The following is a 27,505-nucleotide window of genomic DNA, read 5'->3' as shown; positions in this document are numbered from 1 at the left end:
ACATGTGTGTCAATAAGATATCAATTACTGAGCAACTGTCCAATGATCCAACAACTTATTTAGTTGGAAAGTACTTCTAACTTTCCTCAAAGAGCTCCTTTCTTTTCTGACACCAAAACAGTTCTTCCAAAGCATATCCTACAGCCAAGTAATGTTGCCGTACCTGTGCATTGCAGTTAACTCCTACCAACTTCCATGAAGTAATCCAGAAGGCGTCCAAACATCAGTGTTAAAATAGGCAGAAATAATTAATGATCTTCTCTCTGAGTTTAAAAAAGTATGCATTGTGTATGCAGATGTGTAAGTAATCTGGTTCTACATGTGCTAACTTCACTCCCTCCTCATCCAGCAAAAGAAAGACTTGCATTTTGACTCTAAATTCACTTCAGGAAACACTGATCTCCTTGCCCTGTTTTCTACCTTCCTATTAGCAGCTTGACAATTGGTCCTTTTATTTCTTCCCATGGAAAACAGAATCCTAATTTATTGTGTTTGGTTCACCGGAGGACACAGAACAGCTCTGTAATCTAGAATGATCACACTGCTTTCATGCATATAATCTAATTGTAACATAAGAGTATTTGCCACTTTAGTTCATCAGTAAAAATTACACTTCTATGTACTAAAGATATGTGAGGACATACAGTAATTTTTTAAACTGCAGTTTATTACTTTATTCTCTGACCAATTCATTGGTTTAAGTTTCACAGGACCTTTAATTTCTAATAAACTACAATAGATTAGGATAAAATGAGATTTTTATGATCAAAAGCATTCCGAATTGGATACACAATTTAATGTTCATATTTTAAAAAGGCATTTTATTTGCTTACAATTTCATCCTGCCTAGTTTCAGGCTGTTGCACACATCTTGGCAATGTGACCATAAATTGAAAAGGTTAAAAACAGAACCAACTTTTTCAATCAGTCTTTTTACTAGCATTGTCCCCCTACCACAGCATGATTAAAGTAGTTGTGATGAGTAATGGAAACGATGTCGTTCACATGTTGTGAATTAAATGAGAGAAACAACTTATGCAAGATTCATTTACTTTATTCAAAATGTCATCTCGGACCACAAACAACTGATGAAATAACAGAGAATTGAAATACAATTCTTTAATCTTTACACAGAAATTAGGTTTATTTATAGTCTGCCCTTCATTTTCATAACAAAGCTTCTTGTAATACATGGGTTACTTGTTTAGTTATCCCTGTAAAATATGTAAAATCCCAGCTCATCCCAGAGAAGACAGAGTATTCCTCCAATGCTCAATGACAAGTTCAAAAAGCATCAAAACCAGCATGGCCACGCTAACAGCTATGTTGGTAATTCTGCTCACTTCTTTGATGGGTTAAATTAATTCAAGCAGACCCCCAGACTTACATACCTACACTGCACTTGCCAGTACAGACTTCCACAAAGACCCGGGGCCCTTTCTTCAGGTAAGCAGATACAAGGAGTACCTTCACAGCCTAGCAGGATTCTGCTGTTGCAAACCTGGAGTTACTGGACAGCATTCATTTATTCAAATGGAGCCATGTAGGACAGAATCTAGTACTGCATATGTAACCATTTCCAAAATTTAGAAAGGAGGGGACAAAGATGAACAGTGGAAATACTAGGGAAATCTTTCCTGACTGGCCCCCTCTGACAAATTTCATAAATTTAGATCCTGACCATACACTCCATAAGCCATTGCATCTTCTGCCTCACTCCATGTGGGCGGGAGGACAGCCCTCAGCATTCCTCCTCCCTTCCTCCAGATGCCAGATTCTCATCTATTTTGGAAATCCAGCACGCAGAAGGACACGACAGAAGAAATAACACATCTCCGCATTGCTACTCTGCACCCTGCTCTACAGCTCTGCCTTCTGCTATGACAGAGATCTCCAATTAAAGAGCAAAATTGTTTGCCTGGAAGAATTAGCGCTTCTCAAGTCCGATAAGGAAATACAAAACACGAGGACCCATAAAAATTGTGCTACCTTCCTTCTAATGGCTTCCCTCATCCCAGGCTATTTACCTGAGCTTCTTCATATTCATGCCTCTTTTGCCTTCCTCAACTTTTAGTAATAAGCAAACCCCAAATCAGTAAACCAGAATATGATGGAGAAGAGATAATGAGCTCCAGAGTTTCCTTTTCCAGCAAGCCAAAATTCCTGGTCTCACCCTTCCTGTAGCAAATGAGATTCTTGCTGGAGGATGTCCTGCCTCAAATCAGGTGGCTTTTTTGAGGTTTCATCTCTTGATTCCCTTCCAAACAGAATCAAATTTCAAGACAGGCTACATTAGACAATAAACTCTGACAATCTTCCATGATTTAAGTTTAGTAATCCTTCTCCTCCCTGCTTTTCTCTTGGCTGGATTTTTACATAAAGCCAAGAGGAAAAATCCTGCTCATCATCAACAGGGAAGCCAGGAGGATACATGTCTACCACAGGTATGTGTTACTCTTAAAGCTTCTTTAAGAAGCACCGGTATCTGTTACCACTTGCAACTTTCTCCCCTCCACATTAAAAAAATATATAAATAAAAGCAAAAAAAAAAAAAAAGCAGGTAACAACAGTATACTGAACAAGAGAAGTACAATACACACATCAGAGAAAGCACATCTCATGACTTCAGATGTTCTACTGCCATTAACTCTTTGAAAAATACCTGAAGAAACCTGTCCTCTGGAGAAGCAGCCTTCAGTGAAAGCAGATTCACTTTTTCTAAGTCTCCTACTTTGGGGGAAATTTGGAAAAAGCATACACAGGGTCCTCACATAAATGGAAATGATCGTATAATAAAATTAATAGCACATCCTACAAGAGGGTGAACCAAAGCACCAAGCTTGCTTCCTATTCAGCAAACTGCAAGAACATTCCCGCATAGGACAATGAGAAAGCACAACAAATTTGGCTTTATATAATGACTTGGATACGCAACGATTCCAAAAGCACTGACCAGTTCAGAGGAGACATGACGTGCACGACACCAGTTCATGCAAGACTTGATCCAAACCCCCTAAAATCACACTGGGGGGTTTCCATCAACTCTAGCAGACCTTGGTTCAAGCCATTTCAGCTCTGAACATCACAGCCCGTACAGCTAAAAGCTGACACGAACCGCATCGTTGCGTCCCCCCTCTTGCAGGACAGAGCCATGGAACGACGGCGTTTCGTCGGGACCATCACGCGGCGGAGACCTCGGTTTCACCGCAGATTGCTCCATCGTCAGCGAGTAACGGGGGAGCGCACGGACTCACCCGAAGGTCATAATTAGCTGAAGGAAGGCTGAGGCCATTTCAAGGGCCCCGGGACTGTTACGAAGGGTGATTTAGAGCCGGTTAGTAGGAACACAAATAAATAAATAAAAGTCTGGTGAGGAAGGAAGTAGGCATATCCAGTTTCACAAAACGTTTGTTGTTATTGTCCCTTCAACAGCTGTTCTAGGAGAAAACGAAGGGCTGTGCTTCCCACTGACTTAGCCCAGCTTCTCTCCACGATCAAGTCGGTTTTAAAAAGGCTATATGTTCAAGGGTTTATGTGACATACTGTCCAAAGCAAAGGAGGGAACCCCAGGCTCCCATCGTAAGGCAGCGCCGCTCGCTCATGGCATTGCACTGATCACAAAAACGCCATCCTCCCCACGGACATTTCTCATAAATAACAAACCCTCTGCTCTGCTTCTCCTCTAAGCTTTATTCCGAAGCGGGAGCTGGGGAAACAGCAACCAGAAAAGCCCAGCGCGCTGTCTCGGCGCCGAGCCGCTCCGCTCCGCGGGGAGCCCCTCGGGCACGCCATGCCCCCCCTGCCCTGCCGGTGCCGTGCCCGTCCCCGGTGCCGGGGTCCCGGCTGGCCCCGTCCCCGGGCTGGGCAGAGCAGGTGCTGCCGTGCCGTGCTGTCCCGTCCCGTCCCGTCCCGTCCCGTCCCGTCCCGGGCAGCCTGCCAGCCTCCCTCCGCGCTCCGCGGGCTGCCGGTCGGGGAAGTCGGACGCAACTTCACCGGGCGAACTCTCCGGCCCCCAGCCCCCTTACCGGCAGCCCGCCGCCGCGACCCGGCTTCCCCCCCCCCCTCCCGGGGGGCCGCGCACCCGCCGCGCTGCGCCCCCCGGCGCCGCCCGCCCGCCGCTCACCTCCGGCCGCCGCCACCGCCTCGCCTCGCCGCGCCTCCGCCGGCCCGCGGCGCCCTGCGGCCCGGCCTGACGCAACGCCGCTTAGCGGGGCTGCGGGGGCACCCGCGGCGATGCGGGGCTGGCCGGGGGAAAGATCCCGCCGCGGCGGCCGGGCACACGGCGAGGAGGAGGAGGAAGAGGAGGAGGAGGAGGAGGGCTCCGAGCGACCAGAGGCTGAAGGCAGCGCAGCCTGCCAGCTGCTGTCCTGCGGGCACCTCAGGCGGCAGACACGCGGCCGAGGGGCTTTCTGTGCCCCCGGTGAGGGGACGCAGCACCACAGCACGACACCGAGGGGTGCGGGGGGCCGTGGGGCACCTGGCGGCTCCCCGCTGCGCCTCCGTCTCTGGGCTTGGGGAGCCAGCCCCACAGGGAGCAGGCAGGGATGAGGCACCTCAGTGCTGGCCTACACAGCTGGGGTGGTTGGGTCTCAGAAACGTCTCGCTGAAAGGTTTCTTCCTGCTGGTGGCAAGTACGGGGGAGCCATACGTTCTGTGACCTGTGGTCACACTCAGAAGGATGTGCTAGGAAGAAGACGGCAGTGCATCCCGACCACCATCCGGTCCATAATTCGTGAGGCGGGGAGGGAAGGGGAAATACCTAGGGTCCCACTAGCAGCTATCGACTTGGAAGGAAGATGGCGGCTGAAGGCACAGGCGTGATAGCACTAGCTACTTGAAAGAATAAGATCGGTTTGTTTTTCCTTGAGGAATTACAGGAATATTAAACCCTTCTCGCAGTTATAAATCATTTAATGCAAATCACTTAATCCAAACAGAATTTTTACAGGCTCATGAGGCTCACTCATTTTGCCAAGAGTGAGTCATGTACAAATAAAATGAAACCAACAAAGAAAAGAACTCTCATACCATGTGTATGTGGGTGATCCTTTGAAAAACTTGTAATTATTTTTTAACTCTACCACAGCCAGGAAGACAGGTTTGTGAAGAAGGAGTGAACGTCGATAACTGAACTGCAGCCCATCGGCATGCAGTTTTTCCTTCACCCAAAGCCATAACACGAGAGGTCCCTTGTCAGCCCGACAGCAGTAATGGCATGACTAATGCTTCAGCAGCCCCTGAACACCCGTGATTTCAAATCAAACTGTGTACTGACATACTACGGAAACAAAAGACTTTTAAAAAATGAAAATAATGCTAAGTGATTAATACTTGGTAGAAGAATGCAGTAGGCAGTTAATCCCTCACTTAAGGGTTAGTTAAGGACATGAGTTAAACTTCATTCTTCGCTCACCATGTCATAAATACGTGCTGCTAAACACAGCACACAGTGAGCCAGTGGGGCAGTGATGCACTGCTCTGAAATGACTGAAATGTGGGGACACGGCGTCACGTGACGGTGACAATACGAGCCCTAAGTTGTGTCATCGTCCCCGTCACACGAACCGCTCCACACCACCATCCACTGACGGCAACGGCAAGTGCTTGCGGATACCCGACAGGCACAACGTTGTGACGCCTTCTAGTGCTGCTCCCCGCGAAAGACAAAAACATGGTTAGGAAGGGATACGTCAGTGTCTCAAAGCGCCCCGCCAGCCACTGACTTTGCATCTCAACACCAGGACATCTCTGCTCCCGGTTCCTCACTCAGCTGCAGCCGTTCCACCTGCCTGGCCAGAGGATGTTACCGTGCGTGGACTGCAAGTCCCTCGCAGGCAGTAGGGCAGGACTGGGGGAAGCGATGGAAGGGGACCCAACGGCATTTCAGTGACAAATGAAGAGGCTGGACATAGGGTAGTGCAGCCGTGTGGTCTGGACACCAGTGAAGCAGAGAGCCCCGGATTTAGGTGATCCAGGACCCTAAGCCCTCTGTGACGTTATGACTAAAAATGGCCGTAGCCATTTTTACTCCCAGTGCATCAGTTACTCATGTGAGTCATGAGTTTGTTCCCAAACACAAGAGGCAGAAACTTCCCTCAATGTAAAAGCAAGCTAACGCTGACCTCTGTAAATGACCAAAAGCTGGAGCAGGAGCGCATATGACAAAATCCAGCTCTGAGGTGAGCTGGAAGAGTATCTGCAAATCTTTCAAGGCGTGAGGCTCTTCTCAATGAAACAGTACTTTTTCTTTTGCATTTTAACGTAAAGAAAGTACTTGGTACTGTGGTGGATTTCAGCTTTTTATTCCTATTTACTTTTCATCATAAGTATTTTTTGCCTGGCTTCCAAACCAACACATTGGGGGTGGGCAGGCAGAGGAGAACTTTAGTTCAGCTGGACTTTCTAACGGCAATGGATGTCTTGAATCTACCATCGACTTGCAGATTTCCTTCTTACTGGTTATTTGCTTGTTTTGCCCTATAGATCTTTGAACTGAGATTGGCTGCTTAGCAAATCCGTTCATATACAAACGGATTTGTCTTTCTTGGAAGTATTAAAAACCTCAACTGTTTTTTTTTTTTGTTGTTTTTTTGGTTTGGTTGGTTGGTTGGTTTTTGGGGGGCAGCCACTTATTTGCTTATCCACCAGCAGGCAGATAGCACAGACCAATAGAACAAGACAGCAGCTGAATCACATGGCCACCATTATCTGGTGGACAGGGGAGCCCCTAATCACTTGTTCAAGGAGGGTCTTACAAAACATTCAGTTTTCCCTACTATTTGCAATTTTCCAGACCTCTCATTTCCTCAAGCCTCTGAAATAGCATGCACCACAGTGCACGAGAAAATGGAGTTTGAAGACAAGATCAGTTACGGTACAGCAGCCCAAAGCTTCAGTAATTTAAGATTGTTGTGGAGTCTTCTGATTAAATGAGAACCTTACCTTTTGGCAAAGAAAATCCAAATTGTTTCATTTTAAAAACCTTACAGTGAATGTGGAAATCAGGGAAGCATAATTCACGTTTTGGACTACCAGGAGTGACTCACCACAACAATAAGCATCCCATGTGGGTCCCTCTTTAAACCATGAATGACCAGTGCTTATGCATACATCAAAACCACCAGGTAGTACTTGAATACAACGACTTTAGAGTAACTTCCATTTATTACTGATGATAGCTGAAGCCAGTCTGCTCTAAATGCCATGAAAGACTGAAACATTTTAGTGGTAACCAAAGGTATTTGGCCAACATCCTATAGTCTTTGTGTGGGGCAAATATCCATTTACTGTAAGAATTCAATACTAAACCACTAATGCTATATATTGTTTAACTGTAACTCTTTCCATCTTCGATTTCCAGTTTACCATACAGTGCAATCTATGTCTGTTTCAAAACTTCTGGGGAACCTAAAAATAACCTAATGAAATAATACTTTGTTTTTGCACAGACATCCAATTCCATTCTATCATCAGAATTCAAAGGGAACCACAGCAGATGTGTGAGAAGAGAAGAGACGTATGAAAATCCAGGCAAACAGAAAAGAAAAATAAATAACAAGGAAGAAAGCAAGTGAAAGAAACAAACCTAGAGGCACAATCTAACCTCCCAATGCACAGTTCACATCACCACACATTTCAACAAATATCCATTTTTGATTTTGCATGAAAAATCCAGCATGGGATTTTTTTCGAGCTATTCAGGGATGCACGTGGCACACAGGATATTAATGCTTAGTCCACAAAACCAAATGAACAAGGGCAACAAAATATGCATGGAAAGAGAAACAGCAAGATTAAGTTATCACCAAAAATTTTTTAGATCTGTGTTTCTAAACTGCAACAACAAAGTATTTGGGAAGGCAGTCTGAGCTCTCCTACACTGAAGCAGGCTTCCAGACTAAATAGGAATTTGTGCATATTCTCCTTTTTTATTGCAAAAACTGTTTTACTAAAAAAGGCTATTTGGACTGTCATCAAAGGATGATGTGGAGGTTCAAAAAAGTTCAAAACAGACCAGACAATTTATGGTCAATAAGTCTATCAATGGCTAGTAAACATGATGATGCAATCCAGTGAAATCTCTGGCTCAGGAAATTCCCATAACCTCTGACTGCCAGGAGTTAGGAAATTCTACACTTATCCTATTTCTTCCAGTCTTACAGTGAACATCCTCTACTTGTCAGCAACAGTCAAAGGCGACTGGGCTAGAAGGGCTACTGAGTAAACAAAAATGGTCATTCATCCTTCTTATCTTCTGGAGAAATAATCAAGGTCATTCTTGTGCTGCCACCTGTGATGACAATTTTTATGACTCCAAATCTCACAAAAATGACAGTGGGCCTAGTTGGGATTTCATAAAAATACACAGCAGAAGCTGTACTAATAAACTAATATTAATTTGAAAAAGTAGATGACAAATGACAGGCTCATTATCTCAGATGTGTAGGTCTCCCTTCACATTGAGTGGAACGGACAAAGGATGAGACTGGGACAGTAGTGAGGACATCCTGTCAGGCGAGAAGAAACAGCATTTAACTGACCTGCAGAAAAGTCTCTAGTTTGAAATGGGTGTGACACCACCAAAGCTTTCCATACAGCTCCCTTTCAGTGGTGGATAAGGGACGTCTCCTTCAACACAAATCAAAGCAAGCATGAACGCAGCTCTGTAAGAAGGTAAAGTGGAAAGATGGCCAGAAGTCCTATTGAAACCAGATCTTTTGTCCCAAACCACTGTGGTTTCAGTTAAAAGATTAGGGCTTGGAAAGACTCCTGCAGCTGCAATAATTATAACTGGGTTACTTTGAGGGAAAGCTAAAACCCGCTGGGTAGAGGTTTGATTTTGGAGGCCTGACAGAAGCAAGAGCTTAGCAAATTCTCTCATTCCTAATCTAAGACCATTCAGACCTCAACTACCAGGTGTGGGGGGGATTAATTGATGGAATGAGCAGCTCATCGTATTCTAAATCAATGTGTTATTCGTAATTGAGCATTACTATGGAACACTTAGCAAGAAACATACGGATGCCAGGAAACATAAAGTGATAAAAACTAGAAATTCAGATTCAACCTTTCTGCTAAACTCAGAACAGAACTTAGAAGCCTGGTATCTCTTCTCTGGAGAAAATCAGGACATCTACTCATTTCAGTAAGTGAAAATGTAAAACAATGCACTCTCACCTTTCTACTTCATTCTCCATCTCTTGCTTTAACGATCTTTTTCTAAGCTTTACTTCAGCAGGCCTAAAACATGGAATGAATGAGCTCAGTTTACTTTTTCATCCCGAATCCAATCACAGTTGGATTTTTTGAATAATTTAGGCATGTAGTTTTCATTGAAGCATTTTGGTTTCCAAGTTCTCTTCAAAGGTATGGAAAAGAAATATTACCATGGTGCTAGCAGAAATGCTATAATTGTATAATACTGTAATTCTGTTATTTTAGAATGCCTCTTGCAATTTTTTACTGCAAGCGTAGCACGTAGGGTAGTATATATACCTGCTCAGTGTAATATGTAGAACTGGTACAGTTCCAACAGTCCTATTTCAGTAAATGCCAATTTAAGCGAGATTTGCCTGATTTACAAGAGGAAAGCGTCTTCTGAGTGTGATTATGGGCTTCGTGTTGTGATACTTATGCTAATAGTGTCTGAAAAAGGAAGCAGTTCCTTCCCCTAGAACACCTGATCTGCCAGGAATCCCCAAAGATGCTTTGGAGGACAGCTTGAAAAATCTCTCTGTAGAACCTGCCAAGGAGGAGTCAGTCCTACCTGAGCGAAAGCCCTGGCTGTTCAAGTGACCTTACACAGCATAAGCTTGCTGAAGCAGAGTGGCAGTGATACCAAACGTGCGTCAATCTTTGCAGAGGAAAGTACTTCAGTGAAGGCTTAGGTTTTATTCCTGAAGAGTAAGTACAGCAACACAGCACACAGCACTCTGTGTACACATCTATTGGTAGAAACCACTACCTGAACAGTGGCACCAAGGAGGCATGAAAAAACGACAGACGTAATCATTTCCACTCTGAATTCACCATGCAGAAAAGAACATAAATGTAATTGGAGGACATGCGTTTCATAGTTACCTGGTCAGCCAAAACCCAGTAACATTAAGATTAAAAAGCTAATTATGATCGCAATGACAAGTAGTATGTAAACACCTACAGATCCTGCCTGGTGCACTCAGACCCACGGCTATGAACTCCTGGAACAAATTAGAAACAGGAGCTACCCTAATAGCTGGAAATCTCTTTTCTTTAGGATACATCTGAATGAGCAAAACGTGAACAAACAAGCAATGGATGAGACAGATAAGTAGCTAATTCCAACATGTGGGAACCTCCTGCTTGTTACCTTATCCACTAGTGTCAGCCCTCTCTTCAGAAAAAAAAACAACAACAAAAAAACTTTCCATCAAATCTATACCCGTGTACCAGGGAAATGAACAAATTAGAGATGTGCTAAAACTGGCTGAACAACTTGCACTTTGCTTTTTAATTATCTTTATAAAAATGAGAGCTCAGGGAGGAGTTGAGGATGATTAGAAACTGATGACTGTATGCATTGCCTGATTTTCCTTCCTCCAAACATATCACTTTATTTCTTTACATTCACTAGTCCTTCAGAGACATCAATAGCCGTTACTTGTTCTTTTAAAGACTTTTTAGAAAGCCGGCGCTTACATTTTTAGCACCATAAAGAGCCTTTATGGTGCTAAATAATTTAGTAATTCACCTTTGAACAAATCTTTCCTGCTAAAACTAGTTTTTAATGGTCTAATGATTTTTTTAAAAACAACAATTTGAATTTTGCCAAAAATGTAATTATGAAGCAAAATGAAAGTGTTTCTCAATCCTGTCCATAGAATTCCTGGTACAATGTAATAATCACCTGAAGGGAGGGGATTCTCTGGAAAGAAATGTACATTTACAGTTCATTGCAGTGCCGTATTTCAGCCTTCAACATTGAGAATGCCCATTAATAAAACAGCACTCATTGGTTTTGTAACAATTCCAGTTCAAAATCTTCATTTTGGAACTCTAATTGATCCTTCAAATGAGCTTTATTAATCATTGACAGAAAACTGGCAAAATCCTAGTCTGTATATTGGCGACCTTCCAAAACGTCCAATTAGGTCAAATCAAGAAAGCTCTAGAAACCAATTACAGAAGCACTTCTAAGCCAAAACAAAACAAAACTTACAGTATTCCGATTCAACTGCAACATTATAGGAAAGGAAAGGGAAAAAATCAAACCAAACCCTCAATCACGATCTGGGTATGCACCTGAAAATACCACCTCCATAGAGAAGTGCCAAAGAGCTGCTTCTTGAACCACATCAGATAATCGTATTTGCTCACAGATTTTCTTTATCAGTGTCATAAATGTCACTGAGTAGTTCACCAGAAGGAACAGTGCCAACCTGTTCCTTTATATGTCAAGCGAACACTGGCTCCCCTTTAACATTTTCTATACATCTCGTCTTCAGCACTGTAATTTCACATGTATACCAAGTCTTCACCTTTTTATGAGTTTCGTGAGTTCTGTACCTCACCTGCACGTTTGTACATTAACACATATGTTGACAATACGATAAAAATAATCTTGGCAACAACAACAATAGCCACCTTTATCTAACTTCTCAAGAATTTGATCTCTGCTTCTGCAGGACTACTGCATGTACAGCCATAGGTGCTGGTGGGCTGTTCGAGGTGCGGGTTGCTGCCAATCCTAATCCCACCACCCACAGGTAAGAATTAATTAGGACTTGAAGATGCCAAAGGGAAGCAAACCAAACAAAAATAGCATTTTAATTAACTGTAAACAATAATTAAAATTCTGCATTATGTTTAGCATCTGCACATTTCTAGACTGACTGCAGTAACTCTAAATCTAATGAAATCATACAGCTAAATCCCAGAGGACACGACAGATTTCAGATCCTAAGTATATCTCCTATTGTATCTCAAAACAGCAAATAATTCATGCATCCTTATTGTGAAAAACAATAATTAAAAATTAAAAAACTAGCATGGTAAAAGAACCAAAATCCACATACCCTGGCTAGACCAAAGGAGAACGAAACATGCACCCGTATAGTAAAAACTTTTAAGTTTTCCATTCTAGATATGCACTTGTTCTGTAGTTTCATATCAGTGGCCCCACTTTACTAAGCTTATTTAGTTAGTTAGTTTATTATTTATTTACAGTTCCCTTTTATTTTTTATTAACTTTTTTTTTTAATTAAAAGGATATTAACCTGCCATTATACTAAGAAAATTAAGAAGGTTACTACAAACTTTTTCTACTCCAAACCCTGTTTAATTACAATGTTGGCACAGACCCACTAAGTTTCTTCCTATCAATTTTAGTTACTCAGTTTTCTCTTCCATTTGGTCTTCAGCTGGCTAGATACAAATTGGATCTCATCAATCATCTCCACGCAAAGTATTATATTCCCTGAACTCATGCTGGAAATGGTCATTCAGAAGTCAAACTTCTCAACAAAAATCTCCTTACCTTTTGTCAGGAGGACAGGTAAACTTCCTGAAGTTTTACTTTACCACGAGCTTGATCAAAGGTAACCACCAGGACCTAGCCATACAGAAGAAAGGCAAGGGTTTCTCTTGCGCCCATCTCTAGAAACCTAAAGGAAAACATCTGTCTGAAATAGCCACATGGCTTCTGTATTCTGTCATTTTCCAAAAATGGCTAGACTGAACCTCTTAACATTTATTAAGTACAGCTAAAATGTTAATTCACAAAAGAATGATAACAAAATCCCTAATTCCCTTTATATAAGGCACTCAATTTTACATTCCTCAATATCTCATTTAAATTATAGCCACTACACAATTGCAATATTTCAGCTAATATGCTGAAAGCTTTGTGCGGATTCTCTTTCTTCCTCCCATTACTTGTTCACTAATCCATTAATATAAAAATCCAAAAATGTTTGGAAGATCTGGTGCATTTCCAGCCCTCTTCCAGCTTGAGTTTCCTAGCTTCCTCAGGTTTCATAGGTTTCATGTATTCTCCCTGACATTTTACTAAACTGCTAAGTACAGAAGATTAACTGATTAGAAAGGATGTAATTAATGTTTTCAGTTGCAGAGCACTTTTTTTGAAATGCAAATTGAGGAATTGTAATGGAAGTATTATGAACTTCGTAAGGCACCAAAACCAGACTGCTGTGTATTCAGAAAACCAAGGTCAGGCCTAAATGTAAGGTCTACGTAAGGATGTATCCTTATGTAAGACTACCTCTTGTAGTGAATGACTGCCATTATTTACAACTGATTGCAAATACTGCTGAATTGCTTTGTTGACCTGGAGGGCTTAGGAAGTTTACTACAGACATTTTGTTTTTCTCATTTTATTTATTTATGCCTTTTCTTTAACTATCTATGCATAACTGCAACATTTCACTGCTTTTGCCTTTCTGTAAAAGCTTTCCTCAGTTTTTCCTTTTTATTTTTTTTGATGGCAAACATCACATTTAAAGTTCTACATCTGCTTTGGGTGCATGAAGAAACCAGAGGCAGTAATTGCCTCCCCCATTCTTTTAAATGAAATTCTCATTTTTCTGTGGCGTGGAAGGCCCAGGTTGATAAGGGGTTGATAAGGGCTCTAGAGTGCCAGGGGCTTTGCACAATGCTCTGTAACATACAGAATAGTCATGTACATGTTGCTGTATGTGAGCTTCTGAACACCAGCCCCTATCACAGTTGCTCCTTCTCGTTGCTGATACCTTCCACTAAATTGCCTCTGAATCTTTTTGTCTTTCTTTCAGCTGTACAGAAAATCTTTACTTCCTACGAGCACTCCTGGCTTGCAGTGCCTCGTGAGGGAGTTTCAGTTTTTCCTCGTTAACTTTCTTGGCCTTCCCTCTGACATCCTCCAACTAGGGCAGACACACCATTCCATATCAGCTGTTTTCTCCTGCTTCATCTTTTTCACTTTCCTGGAAAATCAGCCTTAAGAGCATTCAACAATTTCTCAGGTTTCTCCAGTGCATCTTTGTTTGCCCAGAAAATAAAACAGTAAGATCTCAGGGTGTTATCTGGTGTCCACACAGCAAAACTATCCCACGAGTCCCTAGGACAGAAATTCGGCAACCCTCCCTCCCAGACAGAAGTCTCCAGGAAGATCGGACACAGTTCAGCTACCTACTGATGCTCTGTTTCCCACTCCCTTTTAGCCATTCTTTTCCATGACTTTCCTACGAGCTGCCTCTCTTCTGAGCTGGTGCTCTGGTTGATCTCCAGATCTGGACGATTCATGTGATGAAAATAAATTTATCATTTTCTCCTCCCAACCTGCTTCTTTTGTGTTTGACTCTTCTAACTCCAGTCAACTAACTCAAATATAACCTGAAATTTTTTTATCTTATCTGGAGCACTTATTTTTACTGAAAGGTTTCCACTACTATCGAAGACATTTCATTGGATTTCACTTTTTTCCCCAACCATTTTTTCCTTAAAAGTTTTCCATTTCAGCTTTTTCCATAAAAACAAAGCATTGTTGCATTAGCAGGTTCCCATTCTTTCCTTCCACTAGGCCTCATTTTTAAAAGATTTCCTTTTTAAATCCGAGACAATATGTCTTTCTTCATTTCCCTCATATATCCTGATACCATTTCCCAAGACTTTATTACTAACAATGCCTTTTCATTTGTCCTGCTCGAGTTTTATGTCAAGTGCTCAGTATGAGTTTATACTAGAAGCTGTATATTTTCATTTTATGTTTATTGATGCAATGAAAAAGACCAAGACCTTAAACTTTTCCAGACCAACAAGCTGTTCTGCTTGGAATTGTTAACCAAGTCTTACTCCTTTTGGAAATCCTGCTTCTCAACGTAGACCCTGCTGGCTTTTAATGACGTTATCATCTTTCTGCTTTCTTTCGCTACTTGTTTAGTCTCTCAGACCCCGCGCAGTATTTTCTTTACAGCATACTTAGTTTCTGGGGGAAAATATGTCTCTTACATGTGAAAGAGCGCCGATGTAGCTACCCTACAGATATGTTCTGCAGCGCTTTACTTTAATCGAGGCTCTCTCTGCTTTTCACTCTCTCGCACCTCCCGACTACCCCGCGCACAGACCGAGCACGCCGCCCAGCTCAGCAGAGCTTCCTTCCTGACAAGTCGCCTCCGAACACGCAGCGGCATCAGACCCCAAAAAGACCCCATTTTCTCATCGAGCACCGCTCCTCTGCTCACAGGGCTGAGGCACAAGCGCGACACGTTTCTTTTTTTTTGCCCAGAGGTGCCTTCCTGGTCTCATAAAAATAAACGAGCCTCTCGGCTCCTTATCGAAGACATCGCAAGAGCGGATCCTGCCTCTCGCAGGCAGCGGCACTTGGCCGCTGTCCGAGCGAGCGGGGAGGCTGTGCCCCGGTGGAGGAGGATGCCAGACGAGCAGCCTCTCCTCAGCTCTGCCACCTGTTGCCCTGGCACTCGGGAGAAGTTACTCCGCATCCCTGCCTCCCGCACCGTGCCGAGCATCGCTCCCCGAGAGGCACCGGGGCGCCCGGCGGCACATGGCTTCCGCGGGGCGCCCGGCTGCCTTCGGGAGGCCGGCGGCGCCCGCCGGGCTTAAAACACCGGCCGATTGCCCTCCGTAGCCACGAGCACAAGGAACAAACGGCGGCACCCCGCGCGGCTCCTGCCTGCCACCTGCGCCCGGGGGCCGGGGGGAGCAGGATGCGGCCGGGGGGCACCCATCGGGGCGCCGGCAGGGGACCAGCGGCATCCCCCAGCCCACCGCGCCCGGAGGGCGGAGGGGAACCCCCCGAGCCCGAGCCCGTCCCCGCCGGCCGCCGCCCCCCGCCGCCCCCCGTCGGAGCCCCCCACCCGCCGCCCCGGGGGGCTCCCCCCGAGCCCCGGCGCCTCGCCGCGGGGCCCGGCGGGGCCCGGCTCACCTGCCTGCCACCGGCGAGCGCCGAGCGGGAGGCGCCGGGGCGGCTGCGGCGCTTCCTGCGGCGGGAGGCGGGCGCCGTCCCCGGCTGACCCCGCGGGGAGGCGGCGCGGGAGGACGCGGGGAGGGAGGGAGGGAGAAGGGAGGGAGACGGGGAGGGAGAAGGGAGGGAGGGGGGGAGGAGGGAGGCGGCCGGGACGGGCCGAGCCGGGCCGGGCCGGGCCGGGCCGGGCGCCCGGTGGCTGCCGCCATGGCAGCGCGGCCTGGCGCCGAGGGGCCCCGCGCCCCGGCCCGGCGCCGCCGCGGGGAGGCCCGAGGCGCCCGCGGTCCCCGCGGGGAGTGACACGGAGGGACCCGGCCGCCCCGCTCGGCAATTAATGAATGAATTAATTAATTCGTTGCGCTGAGGACAGCTCGGCGCGCGCCGGAGGGGCTGAGGCTGGTGAAGGAGCGCCCAGGCGGCTCTCGGGGCGCCGAGCCCCGTCCTGCGGGGCCATCCGCGCTGGGCGAGCGGCGGCGGGGCGGCGGGCTGCAGCCCCGCCGAGCTCTTCGGGCCAGCCCCCGGGGGACACCGCGTCCCTCCCCGTTTGCAAAAGGTTGCCTCTGGTTCGGGTTTTACTGCTCTTTCACCGGTGGCCGGGTGCAGAGGCTCGTCTGCTGAGCACCCAAAATCCACGCACGTTCGGCTTACGGCTTTTAATTAGCTCTGGAAATTACACCTTTTTTTTTTTTCTCTCTGCAACTCCCTCACCAGTATTTTTGACGTGTAATAAGAAAGGAGAGAAAAAAAGAGAAGGACAAAGCATAGTTTAGCTATCACAGCGCTGCCTGCACTGGAAATGTATAAATAAGCTAAGTGCCTACATGACTCCTACGAGGGGATGCAATTAATTTGACTAGACAGGCTAATAATACCACAGCTGAGACAGAAGTGCAGTTCAAAGGTGGTAAAACGATTAAAATACCGTCCCATTAGCGTTTAAACTTCGGGAACGCTGTTCCCTTACAACACTGTTCTGCTCTGAAAATGCAGCACGGGGAGGCTGCATGTACTCGCTGCGCCTCAGCGTTTTCAGCATCATGTTTACGTGGTGAAAGCTGTTGCCACTGAATTCCAGTCCTGGAAAAACATCTGTGCCTTTCAACTATCAGAATAATCATCTGACTACAGTGCACTGAAATATATTGAAAGTCTAACTTCTCGTGTACGCAGTGTAATTACCATTACACAAAAAGCACACAGCGTCTTCGTAATCCAGCTAAAACATAACATGCATTTTAAACTGCAATTAATTTAATCATGTAACTGAACAAATGGCAACAAAACTCAACAAACGTGAATTGACCCGAGCAGGAAATAGTGCAGGCAGGCAGACAAGCTTCTCTATTAAGGTTATCTCATACTCTGGTCCTGACTGTTGGCAGTACGCTGCAGAGGGTCTCCCCCAGTCACGCCCATGGATATTCCAAATTTGGGACTCACTGTAACAAACAATGGTCTATAAAGGTTTCAGTGTCTTCCAAAACCAATGGGAAGGACTGTTCTTGCTCCAGAGAAAGCAAAAATTACATGCTTTAAAATAGCAAGGGGTAATGAGCTGAATTAAATACATTCATTTTTACATAAATGTACAGTTTTTCACCTAGTAGAAATATATAAGGTGTGATCAAACCATCTTCATCTCTCATACCATCATTTACATCAAACACGGCTTGTTGCTCTGTACAGAAGGGGAAGGTCTGTAAGTCAGGATTGTAATGAGTTAGCGAAAGAGCTGATGAAATTGCACTGTTATAGGACAAAAGATGAGGAGAAGGATGATGCTTAAATAAAAGCGATCAATGACAAAAGAGCAAGGTGAAGGGGAGTAATGACATAAACTTCATCTTAATGTAGGCGGGCAAGGGAAGCCAGCTGACCACTCGAAGAGGGTGATGTAGCCAGGAGCAAGAGCAAGGATGGTGACCACCAGGAGACAAGAGAACATGGTGTCCTCAAGACCTTTCCTGAGATACATCTTAAAGGTGTGGGGTTTTGTGGAAACTCCATAGTTCCATCCAGCAGCAAGTAAATACCTCTAATCTACGTTTGGTTTTATTGGTGCGGTTTTATACCTTCTACTCCAAGGAACTATAGAGGAGGACACAACTGGCTGGAACTGGGAAGTATTTTAGCATAGAAAAGGCCCAGTGTAATGAAAAACAATGTCTGGAGGAGTGTCTGAAGCTTTGCTACTCATGCTTCCTCGTAGATTGTTGCAGTATTTTCTGTAATGTCACAAATGATTTCTTTGAAAGTATAGAAATAAAAAAAGAAGTACCTTTCTGTATTTTCTCGGGGAAAAAAAAAAAAAAGACATATTCTCAGATTTTGTCCTTAAAAACATGAGTGGAGTAAAACTACTCTAAAACTTTGAGCCACACAGTGCAATCACGTGAAGCGTGCTGTAGTGCTTACTTTGCTGTGTGTTGCACAGACTCCAAAGAACTCACAAATGCCCTCAATATTGATGACTTTAATTTCACAGAAGTCCATGTAAAATATGGATACTTATTTTCTGAAGTCGCAGCTGCTGGTTCCAAAGCAGGCTTCCGAGCAGGAACAGAGCAGCCGGGCTCTGGAGTCCCAGGGAGAAGTGTCCCAGGGCTGAGTGGGAGCTGTCCTTGGTCACGGACCTGCGGCTCAGGCAGGCACGGCGGAGCCCCTCACCCTCTGATCTCTTTGAGCAGTTACTGTCATCCTCTCCACGTTACCAAGTCCCATGGGCATTACCAGTGTTCAGCAGAGGATGCCCTTTTTTTTTTTCGCCCTTTTTGTGTGTACTTCTGCTTCTGAATATGCTTTTAACACTGGAGTTTCTTCTTTCCAGTTACTCACACATATCCCAGATACAGCCATCTTCTTTTTTTGGTTGATATATGGCATAAGATATTGTTAAATTCTGGAAAAAAAATATGCTATATATTCATTTATTTAAAAAAAAATATTACTTTTCTAAGTTTTTTTTCAGAGTATTTTATCAGACTTCTTAAATGACTGTCTATACTTTTGGTAGATTTCCAGCTCTCACATCCATCTGTTAAGTTGAAAATAGCATGAACTGAATATTCAGTTTGTTCTTTAAGTTGTAGATTTTCAGGGACTGAATCTTATTTAAGCAGATAAATGCAGTTGCTGCTTTGCCAATTTGTGACATTATTCCCTTCCAGATGTCCCCACTGGCTTGTATATTACTGCCAAGGTATTCAGCTTGACTCATTTCTTACACTCCCTTGCCTTTTAAAGCAATGCTTGAATTTTAGGTTTCTTGTTGGAATTATTTTTGCATATGGTCGTTACTGTCATGCACAGCAGCCTTTTAGTTCACCTTTTCAGACACTCTTAACATCTCACCCGAGTGGCCATTTAAGACCTATGTCACTACCAAAATAAAATTTCAGCATGCTGCTGTTGAGCCTAACAGTCTAGGTGTCTAAACCTTTCTGATAATGAATCAATAGAAAACCCAAAACATTTAATGGTTTTCCACTGAGTTTTTTTGATGGGCTTTCATATAGCTTTGGCATCGCCTTGTTCATTGCAACCATGTTCAATGTTAATCATCAAGCAGAGTATTTTGTCTCATTTCACCCATGCTTTATCTGTGCATGCACCTGGATATAAAGCTGTGTTGATAGTAATTACTTTCCTTGATACAACACATTGCTTCAAGATACAACAAAACAAATAAAGATAGAGGCTGACAAATGCTTCTGTGATTTTTTTATTTTTATTTTTGCTTCTGTGTTGTTCATATTAGCGTGTTTTTGTCATTCAGTCTTCCTCCAACGACTGCTTTTAGACTAAGCTGATAGACAATATGAGAAGTTACAGTAATAACAGACTATTAGAAGAATGATGTTTCTGAACAAGAGTAATTCCCTTTCGACACTTGAAAAAAAAAAAAAAAAGGCAAAGCTTATATGGAGAAGGATGTATTTTAGCTTGCTAGGTCATTTGCTGACCAGCCACTGCTGTGGCTGCTGCACAATGTGTACTGGAGCTAGGTTTTAACTTGTTAGTTTTAAACTAACCAGCAGTGACTATTGTGTAGCAATCCATTAAGGTGAATTATCTAGTTGAACTTCATCTGGACCAAAGCTTCTTCCATGGGCTTTGCTTCAGCCAGCTCACCATACAAAAATGTTCATCCACAGAAGAAATAAAGGGACAGACAAAATTAATGAAGATCACTTTGCGGATTACCCTGGTATTGTTGCTCTAAGAAAATTGTTTTAAGAGCTGAAAATTTTCAGAGAGAGAAAAGCCCTCAATGTTGCAGTCATTCCCATCTAGTGAAGAAAAAGCAGTCTGCTTGGACAGCTCCTGTCTTCATACAGCTCCTCTGGTTTCTCTGGCACACGGCCCTTACTTTCTTCCAGCTGCATAGCTCTGCTGTGGCCATTCCTTCTGTCTCCAGTCTTGTAGCTCTTCCTCTCACCCTCCTAGTTAATTCTTCATGTGATCGCTGGATGAGATCTGCAAGAAGAGGTCTTACAGGACTAAGCCCTAAATGATCTTCTGTTTGTGCACCCATAGGAATGCATGGCTGCTCAGGTTTTGAGACATGGATTTCAGAGAATAAAGACATTTGATGTTTCTAAAAAGAACATTTAAAGCATGAGCAGCTTCATTGCTTGTTTCCAATCCAAAGTGAACTGAAAGATGCCATTCTGTTATCATTCTCTCAGGGGGAATTACTGGTTTAATATCAGTATTAGACATGCAGTGGTTGAAATGGCAATTTTACTCAAGATTTCTTCTGTTGAAATAGGCTGGCATACGTGTTCAGAGTGCCCATATGGCACACTTCCATACACTGCCTCATTTTAACCAAAGTATATCCATATTTCTCCTTATAACTGTCTGCAGAAACAGTGAGGCGGAAAGCCTTAGAGTAGAAACTCCTTCTAAGCTCCACAGTTTCACTAGTGGGTGAGGAATTCATTTCAGAGAAGACATTACTTGCTCATTCACACAGGGACCAGGTAAGAAACAGATTCCTCAGTAAGAGGAATTAAAAAAAAAAAAAAAAGCCACCTTCCTTCCTTTTATTTGGTTCTATTCTCTGACCATATTAAATGATGAAAGAAATGAGTGAAGAATTGTTTAGATCCAGTAGTACACAACCATCTTAGGTCAAAAACTGCTGTACTGCTAGCTGATAGTATGAACTGGCCATGAGCAGAATTGGTGCTGTCATTTCACAACATATTTTTAGACTTAAACAGCTACAGAAATACTTCCTAGAACAGGCAGAGTCCTTTGCTACATGACAATTAACACCAAGAACCTAAAGAGAGGCCTGAAGTGTTTTCTTAAGAGCTCAAATGCCTCTTGGGTAGGCCAATGGAGCATTAAAGGCTAATATAAGATTCTGGCAGTAATTCTTAAAAATAGCGTAAAAATGAAACAAAACAAAACAAAAACATACAAACAACAACAACAAAGAAACACAACCAGCAGAACCTCTCAGGATGTGCTTCTGACTAACCTAGTTTTACCTGAGTGCAATTTTTTGTCCTGCATCTCGTACTTACCACGCTGATTTGCTGTGAGGTTTTAAATTACTTTGCAAATTCCACAGGGAAAGAGCTATGACTTGGTTTGCATCACACCTAGCCTAGAAGAGATATACCTGGGACTGAAAAGCAGCATTTCTACATATAGTGAAAAAGAAATTGAAAAGAAAAAAAAAAGTGAGAAATCTGACTAATCACATCTTTGAACCCAGGATAGGGAATGGATGGGTGTCCTGACTTGATCGAAGTCGCAGTCCAACCACTTCTAACCCCTGTGTTAGAAGGGTGGCCTGTAAAGAGGCATCGAGGATCACAGTGATACCACACTTCTTCAAGAGAAACATGGTCTCATCTGGGCAGATACCAAGGTAATTTCAGTTTGCAAAGAGATACACAGGAGAAGAAAAGTTTTTTGTATACCACACTGTCTCTGTTCAGAATTCTTCTGGGTCAGCTCACCTCTCACGAAGTGTCATTTCTTGACAAATCTACCTTTTTTGTTACTATTTTTATGGGCTACACGGACAATTAGTAAATGTTTCCATGGCAATTCATCGACAGTTTCCCATAAATGAAGATAGATTTTAGCATTCCTAGACAAAGACTCTGTTCTTCCTTTCTGTTTTTAAAGTATTTTTAAGGCTAACCAAGTAGGATCATGTAGGAGTATGTTCTGTTACAGTAACAATACCCCTGTGAGGATATTCAGGGAGGTCCAAGTTAAAAGTAGGCTATTAAAAAAAATATCTAAAATCTTGAACATCCATGTTAAAAACACATTCAGATGAGATCAGAGTGCATGTTAATTACCATTTTTTTTCTGCTGCAGACAGCGAAATATCTGATGTTCTTCTTTCCTCAGCTGGAGCTGCAATCAGAATAAAGTTAAGGAAGGATGTGCAGACCCTGGTGTCAGCGATCAACCCCGGTGTCAACCTCGTCATCCTTCCTGGAGGTTTGGCTGCCTGTGCTGAAGGCTGACCGTGGTATGGTGCGGCCGCCTGACCTGGGGTCAGGCTGCTCCAGAGCTGCATTCATGCCCCAGCCCTTGGTACCTGCCTGGGTTGGGCTGCAGCTATGCCTGCACCTGCCTTCTTCACCCTGATCCTGCCCCTGACCTGCTGACCTGACTTCCTCGCTTGGCTTCAGACCCACCTTGCCTGTGCCGAGATCAGAGCTCTACCGAGAAAGAGGTCTGGGATCCAAAACAAAAAACCCAAACCTTCAAAATAGTTACACTTTGGAGCTTCAAAGAGGATTAACAGTGTGCACCTGGGCACAGCTGTGGATGGACTCAACTAGTTCAAGAGTCACGGATCAGTCGCTTTGTGTATTTCATCTCAGGCAGCCGTACAGGGAGACGCTGTGCAGGCGTACTCAGCTTTCACTTTTGAAGTGCACTTGGACAGTGCACAGGAAATGTTTTGGAAATGAGAACTGCAAAAACAAACAAACAAACAAAGGAAAAGCACGCCAAGTTATTTAACAAAGGTCAGGAGGAAAAAGCCTGCTCATTCCTCTTCCACTGGAAAGGCACTTTATGAGAACGTCCTTTGGTGAAAGGAGAAAAGGGAGAACTGCTGATCCTGATGCAAAGGGAAACTCTGGCTGCCTAACTTATGGCTGTAGCCCATTAGTAATTTCCCCTGTGAGCAACTGGAATGGAGGGAAGCAAATAACAGGGGGGCAGGCATAGTATTGCACCCCAAATTCAAAATTTAAGCAAGAGTTTCAATTCTATTCATAAATTATTTGAGTATCAATGTCAAAATATATAAAGCTAGTTTACCACATTACCTTCTAACTATCATATTACCTTGCCTTTCTTTTTTTCATTGCTTATAAATGAGATGTAACTTTTTGCAACTACCGTCTGTTATAAATAGTCCTCTTTTACCATCCTGCCAATATGCAGCATGTAAGCTGAAAAGAAATATAAATTCTTTCTGAGCTCATAATATGGTGTGTTTTCCAGAACTACGACATTTTTTACAATTCAGCGGGCTCTGCAAACATCCAGGAGAGTTATTCTGTCTCCCAGGTCATGGGTGTGTTATACTTTCATAACAGGATATGCTGGCTCCATAGGGCATCGGGGTTTGCTGCTTAGGGAAGCTGAAGCAGAGCAGCATAAGGTATCTCACAAGCAGCTAGGGGACAGAGACTGGTGTTCCTAAGAAAAAAAACTTCCCATTTTGTTGATTCTTAAAAGTAGCTAAAACACAGATGAAGCATGTCACATTTTTTAAAAAAATAGGGTCTTTTTTCTCTCTGAAGGAATGAGTTTTCATTAAGGTTGCAAAACTGGTGAAACCACTTCTTGTAGGAAGTGCTGCAGTGCGGAGACTTTTGAGTAACTGTGAGCTCCCACCAAAAGCCTTACAACAAAAATCTGGTGTCTTAGACTTGTTTGCACAGGCTGTGTGGCTTCTCAGACCAGTTGGTTTCCTTGCTCAGAGCTGAGCTTTAGAACTAAGCCTTTATACACAGGTATACATATTTATGTATATATATATTTTTAAATAAATATTCTAAAAAAAATCTAAAAAAAAGCTAAGTATATATACACATATGTATTTGTATTTTTTATGGAGAGCAAATATGTTGCATCTTCTTCTGAAAGCAGTTTTGCGTAGTTTACAGTTGGACCACTATATTGAAAAGATCTTAATAATCTTCCGGAAATTGAAATTAATTGATATTGTACAAAAACTACTGTATGGCAGAATATTAGACCTCCCAGAGTATATTAAAATAAAACTGCCTATCTACTGTTCGACATCCTCCCATGTGTGTATTGGAAAATTTCCCTTGAAAGCTGGGTCTGCAAAAGTGCATCCCCACTAACCTAGCTTTTTGGGTTATTTTTGGTTCTTTTTGGGTGATGCCAAATGCCAGCTTAGTCAAGGGCAGTGGCATGAGACTTAGTACCAAGGGACTTAAGCAGAATTTCCAGGACTGCCACCATCTTCCGCTGTGTTCTTAAACAGGCTTCTAATTCTCTTTGCTTCTTGTTTTCCCTTAGAATAAATGGAGGTGAGGTTGCTTACCCACTTCAGCAAAACCATTTAAAAGCAACAGACAAAAAACAGTAAACATAACAAATTCAATAAATTTAGATGCAACTTCACTGTACTGATAAAATCTAATAGACGAACCAGGGGATTTAGAAAGCCACTTAATGACTGCATCATCTGCACAGCAAAGACCACTGAAACAATTTGAATTTTCTGAAGTTCAGACCTACAGCAAACAAGCTCAGGGTGGTAAGGAGCAGAGGTAAAGTCTGTTCTGGTATCTGATATCTCACTGCACAGCAATTAAACAAATCATTACAAACAGCCTTATAAACACCTTGAAAATAAATACATGAGTACTAACAGAACAGCTGTCAGGGTGCAAACAAAAGAAATTGCATAACAATTTTAACATGCAATTCTCAGATTAGATCTGCATGATTACTGTTATTTTTTCACAGCAATAAACAAATATTCGTACTGACAGCAGATGCTTCTCCTCAATACTCAAAATAGTATCGCAATACACTGCTGCTGCATTTCCAAATTATCTGAGGGTATCACCAAGAAGGCTGCTACAGAGGAAAGAACAAGACTGAAGGGATAATATTACTTCCATACTATAATATTACTCCAGCTATACCGCTGTGGAGGCAGCTTTCACAGTTGTGACCGAAGACACAAACAATTAGGTAGTTTCCATCATTCAATTCATGTAACTAATGTTTATTTAACTAAATAACACTTCGGTGTCTGTGTGTGTTTTCTTCTCAAGTGTGGGCTAAACAGAGGCGTAGTGAAAAAAAATAGATTGACTTCACATTGACTTCAACAGGGTTGAATTTCACCCAAATGTTGTTAACTGTGCGTTATCTCTGTTTGTAAAAGCTCTGCTGAAATTCCATTTCTTCCGCTAAATATTACAAGCATAAATGTAGAGAGTGGGTTAAATTTCAGTCCCACTGGAGTTAGCGGCAAACCTCCTGCTCTCTTCACTTACATGTACAAAACACAAACATATGGCTGAATTAGGAACAGAGGAAAACAAGGCAATGCTGTCTCTGGCTGAAACCAGGGCAGGTGGGCAATGCCCAACCTTGCCCATACAGTTTTCTGCTCTAATTTCATTGCAGTGTAGAAGAGCTGCTCCTTCTCCCACCAGAAGCAATGGTTCCTACCTAGCAGAGTAACTAGATGAGGACATGGCAAGTGAGGAAGGAGCTGAACAGCCCAAGGGTACTGAAGGCTGTGGAAGACCATGAGAAGGTGAGGTGGAGAGGAAGAGCCTCCTCTTTTTCCTCAGCAGGTTTGTAAGACATGTCTTGCACATAAAACGTGCTGGAAGAAGTCCAGCTGGAGAATTGGATGGATAGTATTTCAATACTGCTATTTTTAGCATATAAGAGATATATTTTAGCATATAAGAAATATATATTTTATATATAAGAGAGAGGGCTTCTGGGAGTCTGTAATTTTAAAACAAATGGTAGGTTGCTTTTCTCTCTTACATGCATAAAGCTGTGTCACGACTGAAAAATAAACACATGGTTGAGAGATTTCTTGAACTCCTGCATGGTGGTTAATTTTTCAACAGTTCTTTTAATGGATATGAGAGCATAATACAGCAGAATCTACTCAGAGTCAACTCTCACTGTCAGTTCCTCAGTACGCTCCTGGAGAAAATCCCATCTGTCTTCCAAGGTTTTATTTTTTAGCTGTGTTCCTCCCCTATCTCTCTCTGGTCAGCTTTTGAATGAATTGCAAATTTTGGATCAGATTGTTGAAACCGTCTGCAAAAGGATTGCTTTTTGAACCACGTTTGCATAACTCTGCGTCTGACTAACCTGTTATATTCCATGTCCCAGCAGACATACAGAAATGACCCATTTTCAGTGGTGTGCTGAATTAAGGACTTACGTATGTAAGTGTACTTAAGGACTGCATAAGTTTACATGACAAGCCATGAAAAGTCCTTGAACTGCCTCTTGATAACCTCTGATTTTTTTATTGTGCTAGAATGAACCTTTTTTGTTTGTTTGTTTGTTTTTGTTTTTTTGGATATTTCAACAGAGCAATGGAAAGAAAAAGAACTAGCTGAAGTAGATTGGAATGCTTGATGTCTTAGGATTTAAAATCCAAAGCCAGCTCAGTTACATGTGGCTAATCATTCTTGGTTTATGATGGGCTATGGAAAACAATAAAGTTCTCATACTGTTCCCAGTGGCCATCTAGTCATATCCCAGGCCTACCAGCATCTGAATTACTAGCATGCTTTTTGGCAATCAGAGAAGACTGCAGGCTGAATGGGTGCCAAGATGGATATATAACATAGGCCAAAACTCCAGGAAAACTCCGATATAACCTTGCTGAGTGGACCTGGCATTCAACACCACAGTTTGAGGAGCAGCAAGGGGGAAGGGAAGAGAGTGCCTGTGCCTCAGGCATAGCCTCCCATTGCATTCTGAGGCAGGGCAGCTTCCCATCAGATCCTGCTGAAGTCTGAACATTATTGTTGCGGCCTGTGTATCTTCATATTGACTTGTTTGCTTGGGAGCTTGAGGGAGTTATTTTTTACTCCTGTTAGCTCTGCATAGCGAAGCCAACCAGAGAAAGTGAAACGGATTCTTTTATTTATCTTGCACAACATCGGACATACACACGTTGTACGTGTGCACAGCTACTGAAGACAATCAGACCTACAAGTGTTGCTGATGGCATAACTGGCCTGCTGATGACAACACACTGGAGGAACAAGAGAAAGAATCTTAGCTCACATGCAGCTTCTGAGCAAGTTGATAGAGCCAAGTTTTGGCAAGTTAATACACTAGGACTGAGAAGGGAGATAGCTTTCCTTTCCACTTGTAAATTGGATACCTTTTGGCTAGGACAAATCAGAGCAATATAAAAATATAATTTGGTTGTGTCGTTTTTCTAGCATCATATTTTTTGGAAAATAGACTTGTGATTTGAGGCCGTATGCAGTGCCTGGGACAAGCTCCATCTAAATCAGCAGG

At 43.3% G+C, this 27,505-nt stretch overlaps 1 protein-coding gene across 6 annotated transcripts in view; it reads right to left on the bottom strand.

Annotated features, from left to right (window-relative positions):
• Nucleotides 1–16,031, bottom strand: part of THRB (thyroid hormone receptor beta) — a 167,070-nt gene extending 151,039 nt beyond the window's left edge. Inside the window, exon 1 of one of the 6 annotated variants that reach the window (XM_083824299.1) lies at nucleotides 15,917–16,031. The gene's annotated coding sequence lies outside the window, so the exon portion shown is untranslated. Of the gene's footprint in view, nucleotides 1–4,123; nucleotides 9,204–12,514; nucleotides 15,776–15,916 lie in introns of those variants that run through there. The other 5 variants (XM_083824304.1, XM_083824301.1, XM_083824293.1 and 2 more) reach the window with 5 other exon arrangements.
• Nucleotides 16,032–27,505: the final 11,474 nt, after the last annotated feature.

Source organism: Anser anser (assembly GCF_964211835.1).
Source record: "Anser anser genome assembly, chromosome: 2".
Taxonomy (NCBI): domain Eukaryota; kingdom Metazoa; phylum Chordata; class Aves; order Anseriformes; family Anatidae; genus Anser; species Anser anser.
The sequence above is the reverse complement of the archived record's forward strand: the minus strand, read 5'-3'. Positions and strand labels throughout refer to the sequence as shown.